Genomic DNA, 22,449 nt, shown 5'->3' with positions numbered 1-22,449 from the left:
AGCTAGCTGCAGTTTGCATGGAAGAATCCAAGGTGCCTCGCTGCAGCTGAGCTGTCTGGAACACTGGGACTTTCCCTTCCTCATGGTCTGACTTCTTCCAAGACTTTTCCTTCCACACCATCTGTCCAGCAGCACCGGCTGGACTTTCTTAAATGACAGTTACTCCTTCCAAATAGATAAGGTGGAAGCTACAGGCTTCAAAGCCTAGATGAAGAATTATAACATTATGTTGGTCAATACTCTGGTTTCTCTTCAGATCATACAATTTTTTTGCCTTTTACATTATGTTGGTCAAAGCAAGTCATTAGAAAATCTCACCTTCAAGAAGGAAAATAGAGTGGACTACTTGATGGGAGGAGAAGCAAAATACTAAGTCCATGCTTTACCATGTTAACTTATAGCCTATCTCTGGCTGACTTACTTAGAATTGTGACTGTAAATTGCACTTTAGGTAATTCTTTATCTCTTGGAATAATCATATGAGTATTCTTTAACCATTAACTATGAACTATGCCAATTAATTTTTTTTTTTTTTTTTTTTGTCGGTTGTGGGGCTTGAACTCTGGGCCTGGGCGCTGTCCCTCAGCTCTTCAGCTCAAGGCGAGCGCTCTACCACTTGAGCTACAGCGCCACTTCCGGTTTTCTGGTGGTTTATTGGAGATAGGAGTCTCACAGTCTCTCCTGCCCGGGCTGGCTTTGAACCGCGATCCTCAGATCTCAGCCTCCTGAGTAGCTAGGATTACAGGTGTGAGCCACCAGCGCCCAGCTCGCCAATTAATTTTTTATATTAGTTTTGGATGTTGAATGCAAAGCCTCATTCATAAGCAGACAATCTAGCACTAAGCCACACCCCCAGCCCTCTTAATGGATATTCTAATCAGTGAAGCTATCTTATATTTCAGGGATAAATCTAAAATATTTGTTCAGTTACTAATGTAGTTTTTTTTTGGTGCTCATTCTAGGTCTTGAACTCAGGCCATGGGCTCTGTCCATGAGCTTTTGTGTTCAAGACTAGCACTCTATTACTTGACTCAGTGGTAGAGTGCTTGCTTTGCATGCATGAGGCCCTGGGTTTGATTCCTCAGCACCACATAAGCAGAAAAGGCCAGAAGTGGCACTGTGGCTCAAGTGGTAGAGTGCTAGCCTTGAGCTGGAGGGTTGAGGGACAGTGCCTAGGCCCAGAGTTCAGGCCCCATGACCAACAACAAAAAAAAAAAAGAAGAAAAAAAAAAGAATTACCTCTTCTGCTTCAAATGTTCTGAATTTTGAAGTTTCCATATGAATTCAACACCATATTTCTGACTTGAAGCTTTACCCTTAACAGTAATTTTTAATATAAAACAAAAATATAAAACATAATATAAATAAGTAATGCAATATAAAACAAAAATTCAAAAAAGAACAAGGATTTAAGATGTTTTCATTAAAGCATTAAGGATCTTTTTTGGGGGGGGGTCAGTTGTGGGGCTTGAACTCTGGGCCTGGGCACTGTCCCTCAGATCTTCAGCTCAAGGCAAGCACTCTACTACTTGAGCCACAACCCCATCTCTGGTTTTCTGGTGGTTTATTGGAGATAAGAGTCTCATGGACTTTTCTGCCTGGGCTGGCTTTGAATTGCTATCCTCAGGTCTCAGCCTCCAGAGTAGCTAGGATTACAGGCATGAGTCACCAGTGCCTGGCTTTGGTTTCTTGTTTTGTTGGTTTTTTAAAATTTGTTTGTTTATTTGTTTTTTGTCTAAGACAGGGACTCAGACTTGGTATCAGACACTTTTGCTCACTGGCTGGCACTCTACCACTTGAGCTATGCCTCCAACCTCCCTCCCCCATATGTGTGTTTTTAAAATAATTTGAGTTGGGTTTCTGGCACTTGCAACTGAAAGACTCCTGATAAGTACAGATGTCTTTCTAATTTATTCATAGATGCAACCATTAACTTTGGAAGTGAATATATTACAATGAAGTACATTAAAAGCACAGTTTGAGTATCACTTGAACCCAAACAATATATCACAGCAATTAAGAAGTAAGTTCTGGAGTCAAAATGTCTGCTTGTCTGCAGTCCAAAAGTCACCTGGGACTGAGAAACAGTTGCCACTCCACAGGGATGCATCCTCTCTGGTTGCCATAGAGACAGCACACCATGGAGCAACACTGAATTCCATACTGTAGCCTCTCTTTTAGGCATCTTATGGGAAGCATCAACCATCTCTCATAAACTTTTTTTTGTGTTCCAGTACTGGGTCTTGGTCTCAGGGCCTGGTTGCTGTCCCTGAGCTTTCTTGCTCAAGGTTGCACTCTATCACTTGAGTCACAGCTCCACTTCTAGCATTTTACTGGTCAATTGGGGATATGAGACTCATAGACTTTCCTGCCCAGGCTGGCTTCAAACCTGACCTTCAGCTCTCAGCTTCCTGAGTAGTTCGAATTAAAGACATAAACCAGCTGGGAGAGAGTCTTTCTTCTCTGTATACATGGGAAGAAAATGCTCATAGGTTGTGTGGGGAAAGAATACAATCTAGGCTGCATGATGAAATCACCATTTCCATTTCCATCACCGACCTGGGTCCTGCAGACGTTTGTAGCTTCCACCCTGGCCTGGTAGTTGCCCAAACCTACCTGACTGGCTCTTAAACTGCCTAAAGTGTTGAAACTCATTTGAGCTAGATGTAGATGTATTCTATTTGAAAGGCACAAATCCTTCTGGGATTAGCATGAGAACATAGGCTTCCTCTCAGACGGTCTCTATTCAAATTCTTGGCATAATGACCCAGTGCAAGTCATTTCACTTTTCTGTGTCTCAAGTTCCTCTTTGTGGCATCCACTAATAATATCACCTCCCTTACTGAGCTGCCCACTATCTAAAGATTTGACTCATGCATAAAATTGTGTCACATACCCAGGAAGCTCTCTGTCAACTTTTATTAAGTTTAGGTGTTTAAAGACTACTTAAGTAAGGTTTCTTTGTCACAAATCTAGCTGAGAACAGCTTTGCTGCAGTAGGACAGGTAGGGGCAGGGTAGAGATTACAGGGGGAATGGAGTGAAGGAGGAAGAGGGGAGGAGTGGGGCAGGTGGAGAGAAAAGAGAAAATGAATAATTTTGCAGAGGGAAACAGGTCTGCTACAGCAGACCTTGAATAAATGACATTTCTAAGATGGAAGAAAAGACACAGACAGGAAGTGGAAAGGGGCCAAAATAAATAGCACTCATTTCCAAGCTCTGTCTAGTGCTGACTTGCATCCAGTAAAGGAAGAAGAAAATCTTTTTTCTTCTCTTTTACTCTTGGATTGGTATCATGATTTAACTATATTATGAATGAAATGGATTGCTGTGGACAAATATGAGGCCTAACCATTATTTATAACGTCATTTCAACAGGAAACATTTTCTGAGGTCCAAATAATAAGCTTCAATGGTCTTTTGGAATGAAACTCATTTGTAAATTGGGGCCTGACTGTTTGCTGAGGGGAGGCTGCAGATGAGAAGGTCGTAATCAAACACTCAGGAGCTTGTGGTTGGTGGACTTGTCTGGACAAGTGACATATTTGGAACTAGAGCTCAGAATCCCTGTCTCCACATTTCCAGTTAATAAATCTCTCTTTTTTGTGTGTGGCCAATCCTGGAGACTGAATTCAGAGCCTGGGCACTGTCCCTGAGCTTCTTTTACTCAAGGCTAGCACCCTGCCACTTGAGCCACAGCACCACTTCCAGCTTTCTCTGTTTATGTGGTACAGAGGAATAGAACCCAGGGCTTCATGAATGCTAGACAAGTACTCTATCACTAAGCCACATTCCCAGCCCCAATAGTTTTATCTTATTATCAAAAATGACTTCATTGGATGTACAAGACAGTATGTTGAAAACGAACTTTACAACTTTGGTGGGGGGGGGGAGGAGAGGAGGGATGAAAGGGAGGCATTGGGGAGGTAGAGAGGAAAGGGATGGTAGGGGAAATATAAAGGAGGGTGTAACAATGCTCAATAAGAAACAGACTCATTACCTTGCTCATGTAACTGTAACCCCTCTATACAGTATCTTTACAATAAAAATATATATTAAAAAACGAAAAAAAAAATGACTTCATTGAACATATGTTTCATGTACCAAATGGCACAGTATGCCACTGAATGCAACAGAATCTGAATTTATTGGCCACCTAGAGTTTGAGAACTAGAGAGCTGTCTTGTCTTTTACATGAGCTGCATGGTAGGCGTGAAACAGAAGCTAGATGACATTTTGCCATTCTTTGTAGAGCAATCCAAATATCAAGTAGGAGGAGGTGGAGATGGGGAGGAAAGTGGGGAGACCCTCACTTCTCCAAAGGCAAAATGCTTTCATTCTACATTGCCTAATTTTAGAATTATAGTAAGAATAATCACTTGTCTTTTACCCATTGGTTATTGCAACAGACTAGATCATGGTTTTCTTCACTGACAAAGATCAATTTGTATAAGCTGGCCTAATTTGTTGGGAGTATGTAGGAACTAGAAAGAACTGCATTAGGCGAGATAGGGATGTGTTCATTGATTCTTTACTAGCAAGAAAAATCCCAAGATCAATATTGTATTGTTTACTTTGCTTGACAGCTGTGGGGCTACCCAAAGAAGGTGAAAGGATCATGACAAATCCACAAAAAAAAAAAAAATCACTGGAGAGACTTGAGAGCTAAAGAGATGATATATAATTCCATCAGGAAACTATCTTCAGTGATTAATGGGGCACCAGTATCAGTGTAGGTAATAATCTGATCAATTTAACAACAGCATAAGAAGCCAACATCACTGATAGTTTCAGTGACAGGACACGCCTTCCAGAATAACTCTTTGTCTCAACAATAACAATGCAAACTACAAGCAAAATAATAACAGTTAGTACTAATTCATCACATACTATGTGCCAGACACTGTGCTAATCACTTTATCAAATCTCTGAACTTCACACTAACCTGCTCATGACTTTTTACTCATCTTTCTGATGGAGAACAACATAGCCAAGTGTGATGGTACACAACTATAATCCTGACTACTTAGAAGGAAGAGATAGGAGGGTCATAGTTCAGGGTCAGCATGGGAAAGTTATTAAGGTCTATCTCAACAAACAAGTAATACATACTGGTAGTTCCAGCTACTGTGAAGGAGCAGGTAGGAAGAACTCACGCTTGAGGCTAACCCAGACAAAAGTGTGGGACCCTATCTGAAAAACAAACTAAAGTGGAAAGGGCTGGTTGGTGTGACTCAAATGATAGAATACAAGGTGAAGCCCTGAGTTCAAACCACATTGCAGAGAGAATGGGGCATGGGAGTAGAGTGGGGGAAGAAGGTAGAAAGCATCGTGGGAATGAAATGCCAGCTAGCAAAATTGCACATCTTTTTGTTGTTATTGTTGTTGTTAGTCATGAAGCTTGAACTCTAGGCCTAGGCACTGTCCCTCAGCTCTTCAGCTCAAAGTAAGCACTCTACCACTTGATCCACATCACTACTTCCAGTTTTCTGGTGGTTAATTGGAGATATGATTCTCATGGACTTTTCTGCCTGGGCTGGTTTTTTTTTTTTTTTTTGGCTGGTCATGGGGCCTGAACTCAGGCCTGGGCACTGTCCCTCAGCTCTTCAGCTCAAGGCTAGCACTCTACCATTTGAGCCACAGCGCCACTTCCAGCTTTTTCTGCTTATGTGGTACTCAGGAATCGAACCCAGGGCCTCATGCATGCAAGGCAAGCACTCTACCAATGAGCTACCTTCCCAGCCCCCTGGGCTGGCTTTGAACTGTGATCCTCAGATCTCAGCCTCCTGAGTAGCTAGGATTACAGGTGTGAGCCATCGGTGCCTGGCTCACTTCTTCTAAAATTAGATTATTTTGGGTTTTTTAGCCCAGATGCCAAATGTGATTATGGATGAATATGAAGGGAACTTTTCTTTTTGGAAGGGCCTCAGGTTATGATAGGGAGTGAGACTAGTTCTTCCTTGAATTTGCAGAATGAGAAATTTAATTAGGCTACTTAGCTGACAAGACTGCCATTAAATGAACAAGAGATGAGTCAGAATGAGAATTTATTAGACTATCCAAACAACAGGACTGATCCTTATTCGGTTCTTGATTCTCCTCTCTCCATCTCCTCTCATCAGGGGAATAAATTAGATTCCAAGAGATTTATGGGTGTAACATCAATATTTTCGAATCTAAGAATATTTATTTTACTACTCTTTGTGCGTGCGTGCGTGCGTGCGTGCGTGTGTGTGTGTGTGTGGTGGAGTTTGAACTCTGGGCCTGGGCACTGTCCCTCAGCTCTTCAGCTCAAGGCTAGTGCTCTACCACTTGAGACACAGCACCACTTCTAAGTGGTTTATTGGAGATAAGAGTCACATGGACTTTCCTGCCTGAGCTGGCTTTGCTCAGCCTCCTGAGTAGCCACCAGTGCTGGGCTTCCATGACTACTCTTGAGCCACACAATTAGTTTCTATACTCCTCTTTCTATGATGATACATTCTTTTCTTACTTGAAGATAAAATTTTTTAAATAAGTTTTTTATTGTGAAAATACCAGAGAGGTTACAATTACATGAAAAGGTAATGAGCACATTTCTTATCAAGCATTGTTGCCTTCTCCTTTGTTCTTCCCCTACCATCCCTGCCCTCCCATCTCCATGACTATACTCCCCCCCCCAATTTTTTTTACATGTTACCATTTCCAAGTTTCTAACTTATTTTACACTTGCTGCATTTTTAGTTTTTTCTTGATGACACCTAGAAATGAGTTTCTTTTGCCTGTAACAAGGCTTTAACTCAGGACCTCAAGCTATCTCAGTTTACTTCGCTCACAGCTGGTGCTTTACTACTTGAGCCATGTCTCCAGTGTGACTTTTTCTTTCTTTGCTGGTTAATAGAGATGGAGTCTCTTGGATTTATCAGCCCATGCTGGCTTTGATTTGCTAAATCCTATTAGAGGATGAGGTAGACTGGATGGCTTTTTATAGAAAGCAAATACTAATCTACTAGCTTATTTTTTTTCCTGAAGAGTCCATCATCTTCCTGACGTCTTTTCTACTTTTTGTCCTAGATCTTGAATACTATTTTTAAAAGTTCACCTGTTTGCAAATTATATAACAAATTTTATATGGTTAATTGACTAAGATTCATATCTCATTTGAAACCTAACTCATTTGTTGCTAAGCATCCATTTGGCTGACCCTAGGGGTTTATATGAAATCTGAGAAAATCATACTGGCTTCCTGCTTATTAGGAAATAGTTGGATTCAGGTAACATTAAATTGAAAATATCAAAGGAAAAGAAGTTGAGATAAACACATGGAGTTTTTTTTGTTGTTGTTTGTTTGTTTTGTTTGACGTGGGGCCTTAACTCTGGGCCTGGGCACTGTCCCTCAACTCTTCAGCTCAAGGCTAGCACCCTACCACTTGAACCATAGCCTCACTTCCGGCTTTTTCTGCTTATGTGGTGCTGAGGAATTGAACCCAGGGCCTCATGCATGCAAGGAAAGCACTCTACCACTGAGCCACCTTCCCAGCCCGAGATAAACACATGTTTGCAAGAAGAAGAATGTGAAAGAGCTTTATCTTTCATGAATGGGGAATGGTGATTATTCTTCTAGTAACATTAGGTGTAAGAGACCTTGCAGAAATGTAGCAGGAGAGAGAGATTTTACAAAATGCATTTGGAGTCTGCCATGGGGTTATATTGACATCTCTGAGAACAGTGAGGAGGGGGTTTTGAATAAATACTACTCTGGTGAGTTTATCTGAATTCTGTTGCTAGGCAAAGTGGACCCATTTAGTTTCCAGGAGTATAGCACCAACATGGGTAGGGCAGGGCTAGCTAGGGCTCAGCCAGAGAATTCCAAGGTATTTGAAGAATCTTGTCGAGGTACAAATCTGGGCAAATACAGCCCAGACAAAGCAAATGCTCTCACTGTCCTACGTAAAATCTAGAAACAAAAAGAATTAAATGGAGACACCAACGTCACTTTAGCAAGTTAGCTTCAACTCAGGGCCCTGAACTCACTGATCTTCTTTTGCTTTCAGTTGGCACTATACCACTTGAGCCATATATGGTTAATTGGGGATAAGTTTCTTGATTTGTCTGCCCAGGCTGGCTTCAAATCTTGATCCTCAAATCTCAGACTCCTGAATAGCTAGGGTTACAGGTGTGGGCCACTTACAATTGACACATAAAAATACTTTGGTTTTGGGCTGGGAAGGTGGCTCAGTGGTAGAGCGCTTGCCTTGCATGCCTGAGGCCCTGGGTTCGATTCCTCAGCACCACATAAGCAAAAAGAAAAAAGCCGGAAGTGGCACTGTGTCTCAAGTGGTAGAGCGCTAGCCTTGAGCTGAAGAGCTGAGGGACAGCGCCCACGCCCAGAGTTCAGGCCCCATGACCAGACCCCCCCCCCAAAAAAAGAATACTTTGGTTTTTTTGTTTTGTTTTGTTTTGTTTTGTTTTGTCGGTTGTGGGCCTGAACTCTGGGCCTGGGCACTGTCCCTCAGCTCTTCAGCTCAAGGTTAGCCCTCTACCACTTGAGCTACAGCGCCACTTCCAGCTCATAAAAATACTTTGTAGTTAATTTTGCTTCTGTAATATTGTTTTATCCCCAGAATTAAATAGAAATCCAAAGAAGAGAATTTAAGTATTGTCAAATTAGCCTTGAAGTAACAAGAACTAGATAAAAAAGATTGAAGCTAGGTGCTAATGGTTCACACCCATAATCCTAGCTACTCAGGAGGCTGAGATTGGAGAATTGTGGATGGAAACCAATGGGTAGAAAAATTTCCTAGACTCAATTACCAAAATAACTAGCAAAAAGGGGGTTGGAGGTGTAGGGCTCAAGGCTCAGTGGTAGAGTGCTTGCCTTGCATGCATGAGGCCCTGGGTTTGATTCCTACAGCCAGAAGTGGCCCTGTGGCTCAAGTGGTAGAGCGCTAGCCTTGAGCTGAAGAGCTGAGGGACAGCGCCCAGGCCCAGAGTTCAGGCTCCACAACCGACAAAAAAAAAAAAAAAGGAAGCCCGGTGGGCCTGGAATGGGAAACCTGGACTCCTTGGCCTCTGTCCTGCTCAGTCTTCTTGTTTTTTTAATATTATTGTCAAGGTGATATACAGAAGGGCTTCAGTTATATAAGGTAGTGAGTACATTTCTTGTCTAACTTGTTACCTCCTCCCTCATTTTTCTCCCACTTTCCCTTCCCACCCTTGTTCCTCCCCTCACCCCCAAGTTATAAAGATCATTTACTCACCCTTCTCTGCAAACTTTGTTTCCCTTCTTACTAGTCTCTTTATTTCCATACATGTAACCCTCCAGGCTGTTTTTCAGGATCCCTCACTAAATTCCCGGGGAAAGCAAGGAGTTTGCAAGTAGCCTCAAGCATAGCTCCTGAGAATGGGGGAGGAATGTTTACTGGCTCAGTTACTTCAGGCCATCATTTTATCAAAAGCTAAAGATAGTGAGCAAAATGGGATTAAGTGGAACGTGTATACAGCTGGGGCTGTAGCTCAGTAATGCAGTGCTTGCCTAGAATTTACAATTGTATCAGGACAATTTTAAAAAAAATAAAAGAGGGCTGGGAAGATGGCTCAGTGGTAGAGCGCTTGCCTTGCATGCATGAGGCCCTGGGTTCGATTCCTCAGCACCACATAAGCAAAAAGAAAAAAGCTGGAAGTGGCGCTGTGGCTCAAGTGGTAGAGCGCTAGCCTTGAGCTGAAAAGCTGAGGGACAGCGCCCAGGCCCAGAGTTCAGGCCCTATGACCAGACCCCAAAATTAAATAAATAAATAAATAAAATAGGAGGGCACTGGTGGCTCACGCCTGTAATCCTAGCTACTCAGAGGCTAAGATCTGAGGATCATAGTTCAAAGTCAGTCAGAGCAGGAAAGTCTGTTAAACTTTTTTTTTTTGGCTGGTTGTGGGTCTTGAACTCTAGGCCTGGGTCCTGTCTCTGAGCTTTTTATTGTTTTTGTTTTTTTATCAGTCATGGGGCTTGAACTCTAGGGATTGAACTCTGGGCACTGTCCCTCAGCTCTTCAGCTCAAGGAGAGCGCTCTACCACTTGAGCCACTGTGCCACTTCTGGTTTTCTGAGTGGTTTATTGGAGATAGGAGTCTCACGGTCTTTCCTTCCCCGGGCTGGCTTTGAACTGCAATCCTCACATCTCATCCTCCTGAGTTGCTAGGATTACAGGCATGAGCCACCAGTGCCTGGTTTCCCTGAGCTCTTTGCCCAGCCTCCTTTAAATAGTTAACTCCAATTGGAGCTGTGATTCAAGTGGTAGAGCACTAGCCTCGCGCAAGAAAAGCTCAGGGACAGTACCCAGACTCTGAGTTCAACAGGGGGTCACATATTGAGAAGTCTCTCAGCTAATAGTTCTCCTTATTGGAAGTAAACACCATTAATAGTTCTGTTCTATTCACCATGTCTTGCTTTTCTAAGTATGTATTATAAATCTATATGAGAGAGTGGGAGTGTAGCTCAAGCAGTAAAGTTCCTGACTAGCAAGTGAAATGACCGGAGTTCAAATCCCTGCTCCCATCGCCCGTTCTCTCCCAAAAAGGAAAAGGCTATTAGAACATTAGAAATCTAGCTCAGAGATAATGCACATGCCTAGAAATCATTCTATATCAAGTACAGCTAGAGAGACTTCATTCTAATGGCTACAGTGTTCCATTGTATGGATGCCATTTAGGGACCTGTTTCCTGTTAATGACATGAACTTTTTTTTTTCTTTTTCCTGATACTGGGGTTTGAACTCACAATCTTTCACTTACTCAGCCAGCTTGCTCAGCTGAGGCTAACCCCTTTGAACTACCTACAGACTTACTTTTTGCTAGATAGTTGTTGTTGTTGTTTTGTGGAGGGGCTTGAACTCTGGGCTTAGGTGCTGTCCCTGAGCTCTTCAGCTCAAGGCAAGCGCTCTAGCTCTACCACTTGAGCCACAGCACCACTGTTGATTTTCTGATTTTCTGGAGATAAGAGTTTAATGGACTTTCCTGCCCAGGCTGGCTTTGAACTGTGATCCTCAGATCTCAACCTCCTGAGTAGCTAGAATTACAGGCGTGAGCCACCCAGGTGCCCGATTTTGCTAGTTATTTTGAAGATAGTCTCTTGGCTTTTTCTGCCCTGGGATGATCTGGAATTGCAGTCCTCTAGTTCAGAGCCTCTGGAATAGTTAGGATTACAAGTGTGCGTCAACAGTGCCCAGATGACATTTGGTACAGTTCTAATCATCTATTGCTATCCTTTTATGTACCTCTTTTTATATATAAGTAGTGAAGGATAAAATTCCTGCAAATGGAATTTTAAACATTCTTTATTTCAAAAGAAATTGGAAACCTTCCTCAGTAGAAATTTACCAATATCTGTCCAGTCATTTATAATAGCACTGATTTAACCACATATTTAGCTTACAACAGAATTATATTATAGTAAAAGTCTAGAATCTTACTGAGAAACCTCTCAGTTTTATTTTCTAACCTCCTATTGGCATTTATATGTTGGTTTTGTGTTTTTAACCTATAAGAAGTTTTTTTTCTGTTTGAAATATTTTCATAGTATCCTAGTCTTGCTTCATGAATGCAATGTTGAAACAGGTGCCGGTGGCTCACGCCTATAAATCTAGCTACTCAGGAGGCTGAGATCGGAGGATCATGGTTCAAAGCCAGCCAGGGAAGTCAAGTCCATGAGATTCTTATCTCCAATACCACCAGGAGACTGGAAGTGGCACTGTGGCTCAAGTGGTAGAGCACTTGCCTTGAGCTAAAGAGTTGAGGGACAGTGCCCAGAGTTCAAGCCCTATGACCGACAAAAAATAAATGAATGCAATGTTATCTCTTTCTATAGATATTAAGCTTTTTTTTTTTTAATTTTGTGCCAATCCTGGGGCTTAAACTCAGGGCCTTGGCACTATTCCTGGGTCTTTTTGCTCAAGGTTAGCACTCTTCCACTTGAGTCACAAGTACACTTCAGGCTTTTTGCTAGTTAATTGGAGATGAGTCTCACGGGCTTTCCTGCCCAGGTTGGCTTCCAACTATGACCCTCAGATCTCAGCCTCCTGAATATCTAGGATTACAGGTGTGAGTCATCAGCATCCAGCTTAGATATTTTTTTTAAGTCCTCTTGTTCCTGCAGATATTTTAAGAAGATGGTGGAAGGCGAGTACAGGGTGTATGTGGAGAATCAGAGGATGTGATGCTTTAGCTATCATATTAGAGATTTTCCTAAAATGTTCGTTGAACCTTAGCAGCTCATTCATAAATTAAGAGTCAGGTAGCTCTCCTCATTCTTGTTAGTTTATTTATTTTTTTTGGGGGGGGGCGGTTTATGCATTACATGTTTAATTACCAAGAATGTTATTTCAAATTTACATTCTCAGCATGAAAATGATATTCTGTGATTTTTATGCCACAAACACAAGTTACGAGTTCATTTAATAGAAAACAAACTGTACTGACTTTTCCTGGTTTATATTCCATAGAGTCTGTTCTTTGAGTAAGAGTGGCGTGATAGCTTGAAGTGAGACAGAGGCTGAGCAGCCCACTGATGGTCTTTATACAGTTTTATCTAACCCTGTTTTTAGAGGAATTTCTCTTTCCTACATTCCTCAGGATTTGGGGTATCCAGTTCCTAAGTTATCTAGAGTTCTTTTGTGCAAATCAGCTGGCTTATTTTCACCTCTGAGAAAGAGTAGTTTATCTCATTTATCTTTCTTTAGCCAAATCAATTACTGTTTACCTGCCCCTAACTTTTAAAATCTCTCATTTGTTATCTCCTCATTCTATTTGCTCTTTATTATGATTTTAGGGAAGTGTAGATAATGTGTAGATAATATGTATCTTCAATTGACCAAAGAAAGTTTTCCTTTTTTTTTTTGGTCAGTCTTGGGGCTTGAACTCTGGGCTTGGGTGCTATCCCTGTGCTCTTCAGCTCAAGGTGAGCGCTCTACCACTTGAGCCACAGCACCACTTACGGTTTTCTAGTGGTTTATTGGAGATAAGAGTCTCAAGGACTTTTCTGCCTGGGCTGGCTTTGAACCGTGATCTCAGCCTCCATAGTAGCTAGGATTACAGGCAGGAGCCACTGGCACCCAGCCATATACTTTTTTTTTAATTTTGGGATGGGGTTTGAATATGTAGCACAAGCTACATATTTATACTATGATCTTCCTGCCTCAGCTTCCTGATTGCTGGAATTAAATTTGTTTTTAATCTCAGAATCATGCTTCTGTGTGGGTATGTTTCAAAATTAATAACATCCATCTGAAAGAAAAGTACTGAAGCATAAGTAAGTTTGTGCAAGTATTTATGTTTTGTTGTAATTCAGCCCAAGGCAATTAGTTTTAAAATGGTATTATTTCAGTGTCAATGTGTGTGCTGGTAAGATTTATATTACAGGGTTGAGAATGTGGCTTAGTGGTAGAGTACTTGCCTAGCATGCATGAAGCCCTGGGTTCAATTCCTCAGTACCATATAAACAGAAAAAAGAAGTGGCGCTGTAGCTCAAGTGGTAGAGGGCTAACCTTGAGCAAAAGTAGTTCAGGGACAGTGCCAAGGCTCTAAGTTCAAGCCCCAAGACTGGCAAAAAAAAAAAAAAAAAAAAAGATTTTTATTGCAGTATATATCAGGTGATATTTTTTTGAAAAATTAACGCATCAGGCTGTTTTTACTTCTGAAGTCATGTTAATTTTTCCCCTCCCCTCATTCTTCTCAGAAGTCTTTTTCTAACTGGAGTCACAGTTTGAAAATCAATTATAACTAAAAAATAACTGTAACCACTTTCACATCACTTAGGCTTCCCCAAGTATAATAATTTTAAATAATAATACAGGTTCTAGCTATATTTGCTTTTTAAAAAATATATTCAAAGTTTAGTCTTTCTTTTTTTGTTCACTTTTTATATTATTATTATAAAAGTGATGTACAGCGGGTTACAATTACATAAGTTAGGTAATTTGCTTTTAATAGCAAATACAATTGTCAGTAATCAGCAATGAACAACAAATCAGTGATAAGGTTATATCATAATTATAAAAGACTCGTTTGCTAATTGAAGCCTTAGTGACACCCCAATATATTCAATGCTTGCTTCTAATTTAAAAACAATTGAAATACGCCAAGTAAAAAATTACATGAAACCTCTTGGTTGATCTAAAAGAAGTACTTTAAAATGCTTATGTCACTAATTTCCAGAAAGATTAAGAACATTCCTTTCTGGAATTTAAAACCACAGATAGAATTGCATCCCTCCAGGGAAATGGGCTCAGTGGTTATGTAGTAAGCCTTTCCCATCTGTAATGTGATCACCAACCGTAATACTGTGTTACTTTGGTAGAAAATTATCTCCTGCAATATATTTTTAAAATTGGTGGGAAAAATAAGAAATTAGACCTCAAATCACGTTTTTTCCACGGAAATTTTAGGTGATTAGATTTTGGAAAGGTTCAACTCTTTGGAACTTTTTTTTTTTTTTTTTTTTGGCCAGTCCTGTGCTTGAACTCAAAGCCTGGGCACTGTCCCTGAGTTTCTTTTTTTTTTTTTTTCATTCTTTTTTTTTGGGGGGGGGGTTCGGTCGTGGGGCCTGAACTCTGGGCCTGGGCACTGTCCCTCAGCTCTTCAGCTCAAGGCTAGCGCTCTACCACTTGAGTCACTGAGCCACTTCCGGCTTTTTTTCTTTTTGCTTATGTGGTGCTGATGAATCAAACCCAGGGCCTCAGGCATGCAAGGCAAGCGCTCTATCACTGAGCCATCTTCCCAGCCCCCTGAGTTTCTTTTGATCAAGGCTAGCACTCTACCACAGGCCCACTTCTGGCTTTTTCTGCATATGTGGTACTGCAGAATGGAACCCAGGGCTTCATGCATGGGAGGCAAGAAATCTGCCACTAAGCCACATTCCCACCCCTCTTTGGGACTCTTAAACAAGATTCTATAACAAATAAATTATAGAAATTATGAGTTCGGGGCTGGGAAGGTAGCTCAGCGGTAGAGTGCATGTCTTGCAAGCATGAGGCCCTGGGTTCGATTCCTCAGCACCATATAAACAGAAAAAGCTGGAAGTGGTGCTGTGGCTCCAGTGGTAGAGCGCTAGCCTTGAGCTGAAGAGCTGAGGGACAGCGCCCAGGCCCAGAGTTCAGGCCCCATGACCAGCAAAAAAAAAAAAAAAGAAAGAAATTATGAGTTCCAAATTATATCAGAGGTCCTATTGTGGACTATTCTTTGTTAGTTCTGCAAGTCTTGTTGATATAAAGGTCTGCTCTTTATTGACAATGTATACAAGACTTAAGAGTTTTTTGTTTTGCCTTTGTGCAAGTTCCAGGGCTTGAACTCAGAGCCTGGGCACTGTCCTTGAGCTTTTGTGCTCAAGGCTAGTGTTGTATCTCTTGAGCCACAGCTTCACTTCTGGCTTTTGGTGTTTAATTAGAGATAAAAATTTTGTAGAGTTATTGGTCTAGGCTTGCCTGTGATCTTCAGATCTCAGCCTCGTGAGTAGCTAGGATTACAACCACGAGCCTCCCACCTCCACCCCAGCCCAACTAAAACCCAGTTTTATAAGGAGGCAACAAACAAGCAGACTATAAGTCAGGTAAGGAATCCTACTGAGCATACTTCTCTTCACCTTTGTGTGGTCTTGATCGGTACTCTATCACTTGAGCCACACACCCCATAGCTCTTTTTGCTTTTGTTATTTTTGAGACAGTCTCAACTGGGTGGACTTGGATCTTGATCTTTCCACATAGCTGAGATCATAGATGACCACCAATACACCCAACTCTTTTTTTTTGTTGAGAGGCAGTTTTGCTAGGGCTGGCCTCAGGCATCAGTCCTCCCACTATCTGTCTCCTGAGTGTTTGTGTGTGTGTGTGTGTGTGTGTGTGTGTGTGTGGAGGGTGGGGAAGGGGGGGCAAGAAGGGGGGGCAGGAAGGGGGTAGGGATTTCAGGTAGGAACCACTTAGCTGGGCCTCACATTTTTTTTCTTTTTCCCTTCTTACTGTTTATACAGGGGTATTTTTCTTTGCTGTAGGTGGCTCGTACCTGTAATCCTAGTTACTCAGCAGGCTGAGATCTGAGGATCATGGTTCAAAGCCAGCCCACTCAGAAAACCAGAAGTGGCACTGTGGCTCAAGTAGTAGAGCGATTACAGTGGAAGAGCTGAGGGACAGCACCCAGGCCCAGAGTTCAGGCCCCATGGCCGCCAAAGAAAAAAAAATTTAATGAACAGTCCTTTGTACATTGCATTAAATATTTCATAGTACCTTTGTAGGGTATTCATTTATGAAATGTTTAAACCAAAGACTATGCCCATTTAAACACCTTCTCTGTGCTGGCAAAGTGTCAAAGAAATATGCTTGCTGGGTGACAATGGCTCATGCCTGTAATCCTAGTTACTCAGGAGGCTGAGATCTGAGGATCATGGTTCAAAGCCAGTCTGGGCAGGAAAGTCTGTGAGACTCTTATCACCAAGTAATCATCAGAAAACCGGAAGTGGCACTGTGGCTCTAGAGGTAGAGAGCTAGCCTTGAGCTGAAGAGCTGAGGGAGAGTGCCCAGGCCCAGAGTTCAAGCCCCACACCTACAAAAAAAGAAAAAAGAAATGTGCTCATTTATACTTCCAAGGTATGAGAATCTGTTGCTCACATCCTTATTAAAATACAATATTATAACTCTTAATGAGTTGTCTGTTAATGCAAAAATGTAGCTTGTTTTAATGTGTATTTCTTAGATTATCAATAGGAATGAATGTATTTTCATAGATATTTTTCTGTTGGATATTGAAAATTTTCCTTTTAGAGTTATTTCAGTCTTCTAAGAGCAGAATGTCCTGGAAGCAATAAGATGTGGTCCAGACATCTAGGTGGGAATACCAGTGGAGCAGTGATAGTTGAAGCAGTAAGCTCATATGAGTTCTCAGTACACACATAAAAAAGTAAGAATGCAGGAGGTGAGATTAGTTGGGATACATTGTAAACATGCCAGGAACAGTCATGAGGAAATCCCACAATGTATACTTTGGAGGAGAAATCATATATATAATGTGGGAGGAGGGAGGAAGAAAAGAGGAAGGAGAAGGAAGGAGGGAAAAGGAGCGAGGGGGGAGGAAAAGGAGGAAAGGCTCTTAGGAAATTCAGAAGAGGGAGAAACTGCAGGGCATGGTGGCACATACCTGTAATCCCTGGTACTGTGATGCTCACAGTTTGAACCCAGCCCAGGCAGGAAAGTCCTTGAGACTCTTGTCTCCAGTTAACTAACAAAAATCCAGAAGTAGAGGTGTCTCAATTGTAGAGCACCAGTCTTGAGGGAAAAAAGCCAAGTGAGAGAGTAAGGCCCTGGGTTCCAACCTCAGTTCCAGCACCAAAAATTTACCAGAGAGGGGGTGGGAACGTGGCTCAGAGGTAGAGCGCTTGCCTTGCATGCATGAGGCCCTGGGTTCGATTCCTCAGCACCACATACACAGAAAAAGCTGGAAGTGGGTGCTATGGCTCAAGTGGTAGAGTGCTAGCCTTGAGCTGAAGCGCTCAGGACAGTGCCCAGGCCCAGAGTTCAAGCTCCACGACCAGCAAAAAAAAAAAAAAAAAATTTACCAGAGAGTGAAACTGATAGAAACTAAGTGGTAGCTGCTTAGCAGCTGTACTAGGATCTTGGATTTGATAACTACTAGTTCAAGGACCTTGAACCTTTCATCTCTAAGCCTGTTTGTTTATAAGTTGAATAAGATGACTCTTCAATTATATATTTCCTGTTTCTATCATTTTAGCCTAAGAGATGAGACAGTTTCATAGAAGTAATAAGAATTTTCAGAAAGTCTGTGGGACTTGTCAGTTACATGGTTAATTTAAAATTAGGATGTTGGGATTAGGGGTGTAGTTCAGTGGTATACTGCTTCCTTAGTATAAACAAAGCTTTGAGTTTGATCCATAGAATCACCAAAAAAACTTAAATTATGATATTATAGTGTAGGAATTTCTTTTTTCTTTTCTCTTTTCTCTCTCTCTCTCTCTCTCTCTCTCTCTCTCTCTCTTTTTTTACTTAGTCTTGGGGCCTAGACTCTGGGCCTGGGCACTATCCCTCAGCTCTTCAGCTCAAGGATAGCACTCTACCTACCACTTGAGCCTTTAACTTAATATGTAGCCCAAGTTTCCTAGAAGCCACAACCCCCGTTTCAGCCTCCTAAGTGCAGACATTACAATTGTATATCACCAGTACCTGGCTCAAATTCTAATTTGCCCATTTGTTTTTTGGGTACTAGGTTTTGAACTCAGGGCTTTATACTTGCTAGGAAAGTGCATTATTGCTTCAGTCACACCTTAGTTTTTTTTGCTTTAGTTAGTTTTCTGATAGGATCTTGGAATTTGCCCAGGGCTGGGTTTGGACTCAGTTTTTTCTGATCTCCATCTTAGCTGGAACATCTGGGGAGCTGCACCTGGCCTGGGCTTGGTTTGTTGAGATTGGGTCTTGATAACTTTTGCCTCAGGCTAGTCTTGAACCAAATTTTCCAGATTCTCATCTCTCTAGTAGCTAAGATTAAAGATGTGAGTTACCTTGTCTAGCCCTAATTCAAAACTTTTTTTAAACTTTTACTGGAATAAGTTAAAATTTATAGAAAGATTGCAAGAAATACTTGCTCTTTACCCAGGGACATACTGTTAATATATTATCATTTTAATTTTCTCTTTTGCTATATATGCTTTTATTTCCTGAGCCATATATACATCGTAGCATTTTGCATCTAAATACTTAAGTGTGTATTTCCTAATTCCAGTATTTACTAAGTTCGTGGTTTTTAACATAGATGAAATACTTTTATCTAATCAATTTCTATCAGTCTTCCCATTAATCCAATAATATCTTTTCAGAGCATTTTTTTTCCTTTTCCAGGAAAAGATACAGTCTAGTATTTCATATTTGTTGTCATGGTTTTTCACCTGGGATATTTTCATAGCCTCTGTCTTATTTGACATCTTAGAAGAATATAGTGCCTATTAAAAAAAACAAAACAAAACAGAACATTCCTCATTGGGGATCCATCTGACATTTCTTCATTTAGAAGATGTGTTTGGAGAATCATATCTGGAAGCAAATAATGTCCTTTTATTTCTTATCTATGATGTTAATTTTGATTACAGAGAGTTTTGTCTAATTTCTCCAATACTCCTTCCTTCCTGCAACAAGTAAGAAGTGTGTGTGAAAACACACTGTGACAATAACAAATATCTTCCCCCATTCTTCCTATATTTAGATCCTCCACTGATTCTTACTGTACCCCATCTTTGCCATAATGGTCACAAAATTATTACTGTTTCCAACTCCATCAGTGTGTCACCTTTCTTCCTTGAAAACATTTTCAGTCTGGTGTGGGTGATTCACACCTGTAATTCTAGCTACTCAGGAGGCTGAGATCTGAGGATGGTGGTCCTAAGCCAGCCTAAAAAATAAGATCTGAGACTTGTATCTCCAATTAATCACCCAAAAGCCCAAAATGCAGCCTTTGTTTTTGACAACTATGATGAGTTGAACTGTTTGTCAATTTGTTTCTTACAGTGGTGGTCTGTCTTTGACCTGATTATTCTAAATAGTTCTTTAGCTTGCTATTCAGAAATAATTTGGTATTAATAAAATTGTTCCATCATGGTGATTCTTCTGAAGTAACTTTTGGGCATATTGAATTTTTATTGATTTGTATTTTATATAATAGTACTTCTATTTTATACATTAGCATTTTGTTACACTAAGCCTTTTAGCTATTTCTTGTCTTTTGCCAAAAGCAAATTAGCTCCATAGAGCAACACAGAATTTAACTGCTCTAACTGCTCTGGTAAAGAAATTTTAGTGCTAGTAGTCTTTGCTTTCATTTATATAAAGGGCACTGAAATGAACTTTTTTGTATATTTTTAATACACAAATTCTTAATCAGGATTAGAAATTTGAACTTAACAAAACTCACAAAGTTAATAAAAGTATGATTTTACAGGTTATCCACATGAGAAACAGATTTGGGGTAATTACTTCAAACTCAGAAAATATGTAGGCACAAGAATTTAGTGTATCTGGGGCTGAGCTCCTGAATCAAATGGCTTCTCTTCAAAGTCCAAAGGAAAACTTCACTGCTTTTACAGTAAACTGTGAAAATTATTTGGAGCTGTAGGAACACAGGCACATTTGTTGTTATGAAACTCTAACTCAAGTTGAATTGCAAGACTTTGATACAGATATAATTCTGATGTTCCTCAGCTTTTAAAAAAATCTAATTTTGTTATTATTATAAAGGTGTTATACAGAGGAGCCATCATTTTATATAAGTCCAGTAGTGTACTATTTCTTAAGAGCAGTTAATTGTTTGTGGTAATGGTATCTCTCTATGCATATAAATCACTGTAGGTATTATTGTTGGCACATAGCCCACTCCCTATTCCTTAATCTCTTACTAACTTTGAAAAAAGAATAAGCATTTCCCCAACTCAATAACTAGGGGGATGCTTTCCAACTGCTAACTCATTTTGCTTATTGTTTCTTTTCGCCAGTCCTGGGGCTTGTGAACTCAGGGTCTTGGCACTGTCCCCTAGCTTTTGCTCAAGGATATAACTCCACTACTTTGAGCCACAGCACTACTTCTGGCTTTTTCTGCTTATGTGGTGCTGAGGAATGGAACTCAGGGGTTCATGCATGCTAGCACTTTACCACTTGAGCCACATTCCCAGCCTCTTATCATTTCTTTTTACCAATAGTTTACTCCTCTCCCTTCTTATTTTCATCTGAAATGTTTTTTTTTTTTTTTGTCGGTTGTGGGGCTTGAACTCTGCGCCTGGGTGTTGTATCTGAGCTCTTCAGCTCAAGGTGAGTGCTTTACCACTTGAGCCACAGCGCCACTTACGATTTTCTGGTGGTTTATTGGAGATGAGTCTCATGGACTTTCCTGCCTGGGCTGGCTTTGAACCTCAATCCTTAGCTCTCAGCTTCCTGAGTAGCTAGGATGACAGGCGTGAGCCACCGCTCTGCTCCTTTTGGTTTCTTTTGCCAGTCATTTCACTGAGGCTAGAAGCTGGCCAGGTACGGGTAGCTCAACTATAAAGTAGCTACTCAGAAGGTTGAGATCTGAGGATTCCCCATCGAAGGCAGTCAGAAAAGTTCCTGAGACTCTTATCTCAAGTTAATTAGTGAAAAGCTAGAAGTGGAGGTGTGATTCAAGTGGTAGAGTGCCAGCCTTGAGCAGAAAAAGACAAGGCCCTGAATTCAAGCTCCTGTGCCTGCACACGCAAACAACCGAAACATTGAACAATTAACCTATTCTTGTTTTGTGGCTGTTACCTTACCTTTGGAGGAGGCGAGTTAAGGAAGTAAGCCTACTTGAGAGAAGGGGGCTAAAAGGGTATTTTAGCTTCCTCAACTAGAGTAAAAGGCTGTGGCAGAAAGTAGCCAATGAGAAAATAGCCTTCTTCTTATACAGGAGGGATCAGTTTTTCAGTGGCTAGTAAAGGAAGGAAGAGAAACCAAATGGGTTTTAATGAAAATAAAGCCCTTTTGGGGTTTATTCTCAATGCAGACTCAAGTTTTCCTTCTACATGCTACTACACGATGCCTAGAGGAAAACAGGTCTGCAGGTCATCAAGTAACCCATCCATTTCCAACCTGCCTAGTGACAGCAGCTACAAAGGCGGCTCACGGAAAGCCTTCCACTGAAAGTCACACTGCCTCAAATGGTGATGTTAAGTAGGCCACCCGTGAGGACGGGTGCCCTGCGCAGCCTCCTCCCCCCGCATCTACCAAATGCACCCCCTTTTCCTTCGTAGGAATTGTTTCATATTTAAAAGAATCGTGTTCCTGCAGTGATGTGAAAAGACCCATCGCCTGGAACTCATGAACCCGAGGCAGGCGGATGCCAAACTGCCTAACACCTACAAAGGCGCACTTCCAACACTTCCGGAATCCTAATGGGGGGGGGGACTGATCCCCATAATCTATGACCCTGTGACGGTGAGGGGGGTGACTTCACGCGTGGAGCCCCCTTCCCGTGTGCAGCCTGAGCTGGATATTTGATCTGGGGACAAGTGCCTTAAAGGCGGGGTGCGGAGAGGCCAGGCGCCCAGGGGACTGCACCACGGAGGCCCGGGGCGGGAGAGGGGGCTGCAGCGACGCCCCACCTGTCCGTCGCCTAGAGCAGCCTCCCTCGGCCAGTGGAGCCACTCCCCGCGGCGGGCGCTGTGCGGTGGGGCTGCGGCGGGAGGCGCGCGGCGGGTAGGGGCGGCGGCGGTTGGTCTCGGCCGGCAGCCGCGCGGCGGCTGGGAAGCGCCCGGGAGAGACCCCGCAGGCTGGGCGCTCGGGTCGCCCGCGCTCGCGCTCGCGCTCGGCCGGTGGGCGCGCGCGCGCCCCCGCCCCTGCCCCGCCCCTCCCGCCGACGCGCGCCCCCGCCAGGCCCGCTCTCCTCCCCCACCCCCGCGCGGACGGGGTGGATCCCGCGCGCTCCCCTCCCCC

The 22,449-nt window shown here is 42.0% G+C and overlaps 1 long non-coding RNA gene across 1 annotated transcript; it reads right to left on the bottom strand.

The window, feature by feature from the left end:
* On the bottom strand, window positions 1-22,166 carry LOC138835653 (uncharacterized). The gene is made up of 3 exons (XR_011374680.1): window positions 22,119-22,166; window positions 1,240-1,316; window positions 1-204 (listed from the first exon to the last, which is right to left on the bottom strand). It is a non-coding gene; the product is annotated as an uncharacterized lncRNA (long non-coding RNA).
* Between the last annotated feature and the right edge of the window lie 283 nt (window positions 22,167-22,449).

Source organism: Dipodomys merriami, unplaced genomic scaffold (assembly GCF_024711535.1).
Source record: "Dipodomys merriami isolate MVZ:Mamm:240054 unplaced genomic scaffold, mDipMer1.0.p SCAF_24, whole genome shotgun sequence".
In the NCBI taxonomy this organism is placed as follows: Eukaryota; Metazoa; Chordata; class Mammalia; order Rodentia; family Heteromyidae; genus Dipodomys; species Dipodomys merriami.
This window is presented reverse-complemented; position numbering and strand designations above follow the sequence as displayed.